This window comes from Alnus glutinosa, chromosome 4 (assembly GCF_958979055.1).
Source record: "Alnus glutinosa chromosome 4, dhAlnGlut1.1, whole genome shotgun sequence".
NCBI classification, from domain to species: domain Eukaryota; kingdom Viridiplantae; phylum Streptophyta; class Magnoliopsida; order Fagales; family Betulaceae; genus Alnus; species Alnus glutinosa.
Genome location: NC_084889.1, coordinates 18,932,442 through 18,943,989, shown reverse-complemented (window position 1 = coordinate 18,943,989; position 11,548 = coordinate 18,932,442).

Here is an 11,548-nt window from a genome sequence, read left to right as displayed (position 1 = left end):
TTCTCGTATAGGTTGGGTTAATTCTCTATATAGATTTACAAGTATTAGTAGAATAGCAAAAATGCGTTCTTCTGGATTACACGGGATTACAAAGTATCCATTGCTGGGAATTCAAATTTGATCTCCTTCCATACTTCACAAGCGGCAGCTAGCTCAGGACTCCATTTACCAGCCTCACGAATAATTTCATTACCCTCACGAGCAAGATCATGCCCCTCATTACGAGCTTGTACACATGCTTCTAGAACTACTCGATTAGCTATAGCACCAGGTGCATTTCCCCAATACATTCCTGGTCCAAATCAAAAATTACTCCCCCTTTTTGTCACAAAGGGACAAAGGATAAAACAAAGTAATGAGAAAAACCACACAACAATTACTCCCCCTCAAAGACTCAAAAGTACAAGGGTAAACAAAGTAATAATATTCACAAACAAAAAACTTTCTAAAATCCAAACCAATAGGAAAATAAAGAAAAGTCTGCACGTGGCTCAAAAGAGAGGAACAGAAATCCTCCAAGTACCAAATCCTGTTGATCCACAAAAATCAAGTAACGGAGAGAAATCCGTAAAAGCTGGATTTGTACTACTTCGGCTTCTAGCTTAGGCAGCCCGGAACCACGAACTGAAAATCCTTCAATCTCTTGATTTTGCAAAGCCTGAAACTGGTTATCCGCAGATTGACATCCTCTAAGCAACTGGTCTGCAAGATAACTGAGGAGAGTCACCACTGAACCTCAAACTGATGCAGATCTAAGGGAATCTACGGAATGCTCTGCATGAGCTAGGGGGAAAAGCTCATCTTAATCCTGAGACCTTTGGAATTTTAACATCCAACTTCAACAACAGTCAGTTTTCCAAAGGATCCATCTGTCAAACATTGTGCTGGGAGCCGCTGGATGTCATATTCCTGAATCAAAACCAACCAGAAATACTTCCAAAAATACCATTAGATCCTATTAGTTCCAAAAATAATGTGGTATTTAAGACGGCTGTCAAATGGATGCCAAAGAGAAATATAAGCAATGCAGCTACTCATAAGGCATAAATATATCAAGACCAGCCCAACACACAGACAGAGAAGAATTTTCATGCACACTATCTCAAGAAAATATCCCAACAAATATTCCAATATTCTAAAAGCACAAAGACTTAAAAGAATAACGGAAGACACAATGAAGATCATGGGATGAAAAGAGATGTGCAAAAAATGCCAAAATCTCGGGAGAAATCCACGAGAAAAACACACAAGATGCCATGATAAATCAATATGTTAGTTTTTGTGTTGGCTGCATTCTATTGGACAAAATCACTTTATCCAGAGTGATTTTGTCCAATAGAATGCAGAGTCTACTCTTCAGCTATGTCCAGACGACGTGGTATTCCGTCCGAACGCTCATCAGTCAGCAACATCCGTCCGGACGACGAGATTTTTCTGTCCGGACGCCCATCAGTGTCTAGAAGCTTCGAACAGTTCAAGATTGCATCCGTCCGGACGTAATTGCAAATCGTTCGGACACTCTTCAGAGTTCAAGAAAATCCCAGTGTTTCAGTGCATCCGTCCGGACGACGTGGTTATACCGTCCAGACGACGCCATTCAGTGTTTGACAAGAATTAGGGTTTTTGCCCCAAGACACAGTTAAGGAAGACGACTGCTACCGTCTGAACAATGTTCTCTATAAGGCAAGACGTGCATACAAAGTTCAACCGTCCGGATGGCAATCTTCATGGTCCGGACGATCAAGCTTCATATATGGAAATTGCATGCACCAATTCAACTGTCCGGACATCTCCCTTATGGTCTGGACGCTCCAAGACCTTATTACGGTAATTCCGTGCAGCCAAAGTGCAACCGTCCAAACGCGGCCTTGTTATGGAAGCTTTCGGTGCTATTTTGGAAAGGCGGTTGCAGTTGATCGTCCGAACGTTCGGTCAAGCAGTCCGGACACCCTCGGGTATTTTTGTCATAACTCTTTACTCAAATATCGGATTGGGACGAAATTGACGTCATTGGAAAGCTAAGAAAAAGTGCTGTAAATTGAGCATCTAGATGGCCTCTGTCCGGATGGAAAGATTTGCCCGTCCGGACGGCCCTACAGAAAATTCTAGAATTACTTTCCGGACAAGAAAAACTTGGCCCGTCCGGACGCGCGTGTCTCAGAATCCGTTTTTGAGTCGATTTTGGGTTTCCTAAGCCTATAAATAAGAGGCTCTAGGCATGCTTTCAACATAGAATTCGGTGGTGAATTCTCTACAGCTTAGAGAGGGTGTTTAGGGAGATATTGAAGATCTGCTAACTCTCTAGCTTTGCCAAGTGTGTGATTTGATCAGCCGTGAAGTCTATCTTAGGGGTTGGCCCTAAGGTAAATGATTCCATTGAAGACCCCTTCAGGTAGGAGACCTGGTTGGGAGGCGTTCGTGTTGGGTTACACGTTAGAGAGTAAGGTACGACCACTGCATTAGGGGTATGTGAGTGTTACTGCTTTGTATCTAGCTTTGTCTTCTGAATAGTGGATATCCTGGGTTTGGCTGCCCCGGAGTGGTTTTTCTCTTAATTGAGTTTCCACTTCATCAACAAAATATTTGTCTCATTTAATTTCCACATTTAATATTTTGTTGCACACTGTTCACACACACTTGTTAAAATTACAAGTCCTTTTATTTTTCACAATAAAAATGCAAAGATGTGTGTATGGCAGAGAAAGAGACGCAAGTCTTAAACTTGTAGAGATCCTGTCCGGATGTGTCACTTAACCATCCGGATGGCAACTACTAGGTCAGCATATGGTAAGACTGTGCTTGTCCGGACGAAGAATAGGTCTGTCCGAATGCTTCATACTTGAAAATCTAAAACTTGGGAAAAATATGCAGAAATTTTTTTTTCCCAAAAGTTAGGTTCAGAACACGCATGTATAATCAACTGATAAAGCAGTCAAATAGCGTTGCAAAAATATGCAAAGATATAAATGAGAGTTAAGTATTCAATAAGTACAAATTTCCCTGCAGATAGAAATTTTAAATAGATTACTCAACTCATGCAATACGTGTGTGTGTGTGAAGACTTTCTCAATAAGGTATGAAATTCACTGAACAAAAAGCAACCAGATTTTCCAAACAAGAGAGAAAATCAATGAAAGATTAGCCAAAAGTCAAACCTTATCTTACTAGGGCCTAGCCACCCTCATCTGATACACTCCCCCTAAGATGCTGCACCTAATTGTTCTATTTGTACCATGAAGGACAAAGTAAAATTTTTACTTGCACGTAGAGGGCAAGGCATTTAGCAAATTCAGCACATAAGCAGTGAATATACAATTTAAAAGCGCATAATGCATATGATTTACTGCTTGATTCTTATGGTGTTGCAACCTAGAGAGTGCCAGAATTTTTAGGCTCTAGGTTCAACTAGCATCTGGTCAATTTGACCATCTTAATCAAAGACATCTTCACTTATCTAACATTTCTAGAAGCAAAAAGTTAGAGAAGGAAAAGATGTACCTTAGGGAGTCTTAGATAGTGCACATTTTCATCGCATGAGGAAAGTAACTATCTATCATTAAGATGAAACAGGAAAACTTAGCAGATATCATGCATAAACTCTCAATCATATATAAGCATATTTAATCAATGCACAATGAACTGAGATATTAGGCAAAAACACATGCAATATCTGAAAAGCTATCAAAAGAAAGAAATAAAGTTCCGCATCTTCTCCCTAATTTTTTTTTTTTTTTGTTCAAAAATGAGAAAGAGAAAAAACAACAAAGACATGCTTATGGAAAAGGAAATGACATCTAATCCCAACATGTAAGGTAAAACCAAACCTGTCCTCATGGAGAGAGGTTTAGAAATACCAAGACAGAAAAGCAGCCGCCCGACGTGCTTTAACTGTCATCCCCAAAAAAAAAAAAATATCTGCAGATGCTTCTCATGAAAACCAGAGAAAATAAGGGGATAGAATAAAAAGGTTCCTCAAATAGAATGCAAGGCATGAATAAGATATGACATGATAAATGATGCAATGCAAACATACTTGACATGCACTAGGATTTAGGAACCAAAATCCTAGGCATGGGATGACTTCACCTTTACTAGGTGAGTCCACTCCCCCTCAAGGGGTGAATGGTCTCATACTTCTTGACCCATACCTGCTTGACTCGTGGCGGTAGCTTGCAGGTCTTGCCCATGTTGTCCATTCTCCTTAGCATACCTTGCATCAGGCTCAGAAACCCTTCATAGTCATGGTAGGCAGGAACAAACTGATGCTGATGCCGTGGAGCCTGAAGTGCGGTAGGAGGTAGAGTGCCTGATGTAGCTCTAGTTGGCAACTTCCTCTGAACCTTAAACTTCTGGAGTTGTGGGCATTTGGATCGGATGTGACCGGGGATGTCGCAGTGATGACAGGTAGGCAAGCTTCTTTTGTTTGAATGCTTCTTTGTATTCTCTGCAAAATTATGATTAGCATTCTTACAAATAACATTGCCTTTACCTTTTATAAATCTCTTATGCGGAGGGACATATTTTGCTGAGGAAGAATCTTCAACTTCACTTTTCCTCAGAGCATCCTGCTTAATCCAAGGCCTGTGGGATTTCAACAAATAACAATTTGGCCTAATATGACCAATCTTCCCACAATTATGACAAGTAGGGACAAACTTACCATGAGCTTGTGTACCTGTATCTTTGGATTTTGGCATCACATGATTAGTTAAGCAAGAATTTTCTAAACAAGCTGTATCTACTATCACAGGCTTAATATCAATAGAATCTATTTCAGAATCAGAAGCATGTGAAGTAGAAGTACTCATATCATCAACGATTGAAGCAGGCTTGTTAGAAATATCTGAATGAATACAAAGCATGCTTTTCAAATTATCACTTGAGAATTTTTTCAAGAGATCCTCAGATTCTTTTAATTTATTCTCAAGTGTATCAATAATGTTAAATAGCATAGTATTCTCAGATCTCAAAGAGTCAATCAAAGCATGTGATTCAGATAACTGAACAATCAAAGACTCTTTTTCTTGCTTCACCTTTTTTAGCTCTTTTGGAGAAACAATTTTATCTATTTCAACAAAATTTTTAGAGAGCTCAATGTCATGATTTTCTTCAGATAACTGAGAGAAATCCATGATAAAATGTGTAATAAAAAATAGAAGTCACAAGAGATGAGGATCACACTCAGGAAATAAATCCTTTCAACGGAGTGTGCCTGCTCTGATACCAATTGAAAATTGAAATTGACTTCTAAAAATAAAGTGTGTGCAACAAGTGTCAACAAAAAATTAAGCACAACGGAAAATAAAAGACACAGTTTTTGTTGACGAAGTGGAAACTCAACTAAGAAAAAAACCACTCCGGGGCAGCCAAACCTAGGAATTCCACTATTCAGAAGATGAAGCTAGATACAAGATAGTAACACTCACATGTACCGATACAATGGTCGTACCTTGCTCTCTGACGTGTAACCCAACACGAATGCTTCCCAACCAGGTCTCCTACCTGAAAGGGTCTTCATTGGAATCCTTACCTTAGAACCGACCTCTAAGATAGACTTCAGTTGTAGCGCAGCACACTTGAACCGGCTTTAGAGGGATCTTGAACTTCTCTGAGCTCTTGTGGAATTCAATACCGAATTCTTGCAGTTCTCAATGCCCATGGGCCTCTATTTATAGGCTGAGGTGCAGAATGAGCGACTGCTGTAATATGTACGGACGCCGTCCGGACGATGAACCTGGGCCATCTGGACGGACAACTGTGCGACAGGATTTTTTGAAAATTTCGCTGAAAATCTTTCCTGTTTAAGATCCGCGTCCGGACGTGAGACACTAACGTCCGGACGGTCACACGTCCGCTGCAAGTAATTTCCATATAAGGCTTCCTGTGTCCGGACCAAGGGGGATGAACGTCCGGACGGCAATTCTTCAACACGCAATTTGCATATCTGCTTTGCGTGCGTCCAGACCATGAGAGGCAGACGTCCGGACGGTTGAAGTCGAATCGGCAATTTCCATATTAGTTACAAGCGCGTTCGGACCAAGGCTGACTGACGTCCGGACGGTGATATTTGAATTGCGATTTCTTGCCTTATTTATGAGCGCGTCCGGACGGGAAACCACATCGTCCGGACAGTGTGTCAATCTTCCCATATTCTGAACTTGGAAAGAATCTGAAGCTAATCGATCACTGATGGAAGTCCGGACGGGCTGCTGAGATGTCCGGACAGATGCAAGCTGGAACAGAAGCTTCACGACACAGTGTAGGGTCCGGACGGAAAGATACGTCGTCTGGACGGATGATGCTGGTCTGTCTGGCGTCCGGTCGGGATGAACAAGTCGTCCGGACGAATGGAACAGTGGACAGATGGACGTCCGGATGGGATGACACGTCGTCCGGACGGCTGACAGGGAATCTGAAATCTTCTATCTTTTTCGCAATGCAGAGTCTTCTAAAAATGTTCTGACAAGTGGAATCCCTATTTACAGTATCTTTACACATAAGTGATTTTGTCCAAACACAGAATGAGGCGAAAATACTAACACATCACATTGACGTCATCAAAGTATAGATTGACAGCGGAATATAATTTTTCTTTTACAATTTAAGAATCATAATTTATTGAGCTGACCGAAATACTTCTAGACATTCATTCTGAAATCATTCAACTTTACATTGAAATAAGTGTCACTAATGACACTAAAAACATACATGGAAAATCTATCAAATACAAGTATTCCTCTAAGTATACTGTTTTCCAAAAGAATACAAACATTACAAGGAAATCATCAGCTACATTAATATCAACTTTAACTCTTCAATGCTAACAAAATCAAATCCTTTAATTTAATAACCTTTTGTGCCTGCATAATGGACTACCGCCCATATATAAATATATGGGTCAATCTACTGCTTTCAATAATATAGTGAATATGCACTTATTTATGAAATGCAACACAATGAATATATAACTCTATGATTATATGTATATGCAATTCATGTTCCAGGCATGAAGAGAATATAAACATAATAATAAAGTAGTAATGTGACAGTTTTAATGCAGTGTCTTAATTAATCAACTTTTGCACACCACTCGTTCGTAAATCCATAGGTTCGGTATAGCATGTTAGCCTGGGATTACTGTCCCCTCACTTAACGTTTATTGGTTTGTTACTGGAAGCCAAAGGTCCCAGCGTCAGGTTATTTATTAGGTTCGACTGGGGTCTGATGGTCCCACCACTGGCCTATAACCCCTTCTGCCTACCAGCTCGTTATTAAGCAGTTTAATTAAAATATAAAATATGTAAAGTCACATGCACAACCAAATAAACAAATCTATGATCATGACATTATAGAAAGCTATAAGTAAGTATTTTAGAAATACTTACTACCCTCCGGTGCAGTCTCTTAACTCATCATCTGCAATAAACATAAATTTATACATACAAAGTGTTAACATCATCACTCATGAATATTAATTATATTTACTTAGATACAATTTTCTTTTTACTTTAGAACGTCAATTATAGCTATTATCATTATTTCATAAATCCTAATTATACACGTAGGTATAATTATCATAAAAAAAAAAAAAAAAAAATACTCTATAACCTGCCATTTGATTTTCCATAAACTCAACACTATTATTTTAAACTCCCTAACTCATCTAATCATTTAGTTAGTCAACAAATAGAATTAACCATCAAATAATAAAACTTGCAAAATGCCTTTTCTTAATATAGAAATCATTCATACTATAAAATCATGTTTTCTTTTGAAAACAACCTCAATTCAAAATATCACAAACAACCCAGAATTCTTTTAAACATTAAAATCATAATAATCCTTTACAATAAAAATATATCAACAAAACAACTACTAAAGTCATTCGGTTGGCAAAACAACATATCATAAAACTATGGTTTATCAATTTTGAATACAAAGCCTACCAATTCAACTAAATCCCAAAAATCACTCACAATCAAAACAGTAACAATAACCCAATTCAGTTCTCTTGGTCACATCACAGTTCATCAATATTTGGACACAATTAAATCCATATATACCCATATACTCACAATTGGTTACACGGGTTCATCAAGAACTCAAACCTATATCACACCCATATAGCCACTACCAATCCCCTAGAAAACACAACAGGAAATAGGGGACATTAAACGGGTTAGCCAAACGGCAGACCAAAACACCCAAATCGTCAACATAATCTAGCACAATCTAGAACCCATTTTATATCTCAATAACCCAAAGGAATCAAGAGAATTTGTGAGGATTACCTTGATGATTTTTATAGAAGATTTACCGAAAATCATCCCTCTGTCGAACCCACCAGAAAACTCGCCGAAAAACTCACCCCTAAAGCTGCCAAATCCTCTCTTACTGGAGACCCGCCGAAGAATGGCCTCCAAACGCCGGAAATCAAGCCTCCGGCCACCGGTAGACAATCCAGAACCAGACGTCGCCTCCTGCTCCTCCGGTGCTAACCCACCGGTTCTCTCCTCTCCCGTCAATCTCTCTCCGTCTCCTGGTCTCTTATCTCTCTCTCTCTCTCTCTCTCCCAATCTCTCGATCTCTCTCGGTCTCTCTTTTACTCTCATCTCTCTCTGTGTTCGTGTCTCGAGTAAAAGAACAAGAAAGAAGAAAATGAAAGAAAGAAGAATGAAGGAGAAAGAAGAATAAGAAGGGAAGAAGACGGCTGGGGGTGTTGATTTTATAGAAGAGGGAACTTGGTGATCAAGTTTAAACAATGATGACTTATGTAGTGAGTCGTCATAATAATAATTACAAGAATATATTCCTTGAGATATTTTTACTAACTCCAATTAAATTCTATCTCAGTTAATTAAATCTGAGTTAAAAGATAAAATATCTTATTAACCTAGGGTTAAATTTTATCTAGTTAATTTAACCTGGGTTAACCTGTAGATATTTTATTCAAAAATTATTAATTAACTTTTTACCGCAGATATTTTTATCTCAGATTTTTACCATTTTAATTTAATTGATTAAAATATCAATTTAAGTCATTTTTTAGTCTAGTTCATTTCATTGTTAATATTGTTTTCTGAATAACATTATTACACTGATAATATTACTATGCTGAATATTACAATCTCAAATAATATTTACGTAGCACAATAAATACCAATTAATATTATAACATTAATATTAGTATAATAACAATTGAGTTTATAATATTATTATATCATAATAATATACCGATTTCATCACTGAATAATCAAACTTGTCCATTTAATTATTCAGTAATATTATTGGAGTTTAATAATATTCTAGCTGCTCGGTGTTAGTCATTACATGAGTTATAGCATGCAATGATTAATCACACAACCATTTAGGACAGGTGGTGCATAAATATGCATTTATTAAAATAATGTCGATCGAGCGACATAAAGTGATTATCGATCGACAGGTCGATCGAGTGATTGATCGATCGATCGGCAGAAGTGGTCGATCGAGCGACTTAAAATGTGGATTGATCGGCATGAGTCTTAAATTCTATTTAAGATGTTATATCTTAAAATCTAGGGCGTTACACATAGCATGAGTTAAGTCATCTATTTAAAATTTCTATTTGTAGGGAAATTTATGCTTATTGAATACTTAACTCTCAAATATATCTTTGCATATTTTTGAATTGCTATTTGACTGTCTTATCAGTTATTTATACATGCATGTTCTGAAGCTAACTTTAGGGAAAATTATTTTTCTGTAAATTTTCCTCTGATTTCGGCTTTCAGTGTGAAACGTCCGGACGAACCTGTTCTTTGGTCTAGACGTGCGCGGCTCTGTCAATCGGTGATCTGGATGTGTGCCGTTCGGACAAGTGAGTAACACGTCCGAACGCAAGCCCATTAATTTCTTGGGCAGCCACACGACACTGCATTTTTTTCTTGATTTATCATGTCATGTTGTGTGCATTTTCTCGCAAATTTCTCCTGAGATTTTGGCATTCTTTGCACATCTCTTCTCATTCCATTGTATTCTTTTTGATTCCCTTTATTCTTTTAAGTTGTATGCTTTTTAGAATAATATATTATTTATTGACTGGAATATTTTCTTGAGGTATTGTGTATGAAAATCTTATTTTGTGTATGTGTTGGGTTGATATTGATATATCTGTGCCATTTGGATTGTTATGTTTACTTTTGTATTTTGTTTTTGCATCCAATTGACAGCCGTCATAATATCACAATTAATTTTGTTATTTTTTGTTGGCTGCATTCTGTTTGACAAAATCACTATTATGTAATGTTGCTATATAATCAGGGATGCCGTATTTTTCAGAGTCTTCATTTCAGAAAAGTGTTTCAAGATGTTCAGAGAGGATTCTGTGTAGATCCCAACTCAGAGAAGTCGGATCCCAAGTTTCCGTTCGGACGACCTAGTCATATGCGTCCGGACGCCCATCAATGTCAAGAAGCTTTGAACAGTAGTTCAAGGTTGCATCCGTCCAGACGTTATAGTAACACGTCCAAACGCTCTTCAGAGTTCAATAAGAATTAGGTTTTCCTTTGCAGACACGTACATGGGAAGACATATGCATTTGTTTGGACGATAGGATTACATCGTCCGCACGCGATCCTTTATAAGGCAAGACGTGGAGAAAAATTGCAGCCGTCCGGACGTCAGGGCAACACCATCCGAACGCGGTCCTTATTATGGTAATTACATATAGCAGAAGTGCAACCGTCCGGACTCTAGGGCAACATCGTCCGAAAGCGACCCTAATATGGAAACGCGTGGAGCCCGTTATGGAAAGCCAATTGCATAGAAGACTGTTCGGATGCTCTCAACTACCGTCCGGACGCTGCTTAGAGAAATCCGTTTCAAACTTGTTTTAGGTCTGCTAAGCCTATAAATAGAGGCCTCTAGGCATGTATTCTTTACAGAATTTGTTATTGAATTTTTTATAGCTTAGAGAGTATATTTTAGTGAGAAATTGTGAAGATCCGTTAGCTCTCAAGCCATTGCTGTTGCGTTGTTACTATGCTCATAATTGAAGTCTATCTTAGGGAGGAGCCCTAAGGTACAGGAATCCATAGAAGACCCCTTCAAGTAGGAGACTTGGTTGGGAGGCATTCACGTTGGGTTACGTGTTAAAGTGAAAGATACGATCGCTGCATCGGGTATCTGAGTGTTACTGTCTTTGTACTAGCTTTGTCTTCTGATAGTGGATTTCCTGGGTTTGGCTGCCTCGGTCTTAATTGAGTTTCTACTTCGTTAACAAAATATTTGTGTTCCTTAAATTCCGCATTTACAATATTTTGTTACACATTATGCACCACACACGGTAAATTAGAAGTCATATTTATTTATCAATTAGTATCAGAGCTTGGTACACTCTGTTTAGATTAAATTCTTGAGTGTGATTTTTTTTTTTTTTGGACTTCTATTTTTGTTTCTATGTCTCAAAATCTTAATTCTGTTACTACCTTTGATGGCACAAATTATGGTTATTGGAAAGCTCGCATACGCTTCTTTTTAAAATCTATTGATGTTTGGAAGATTGTTG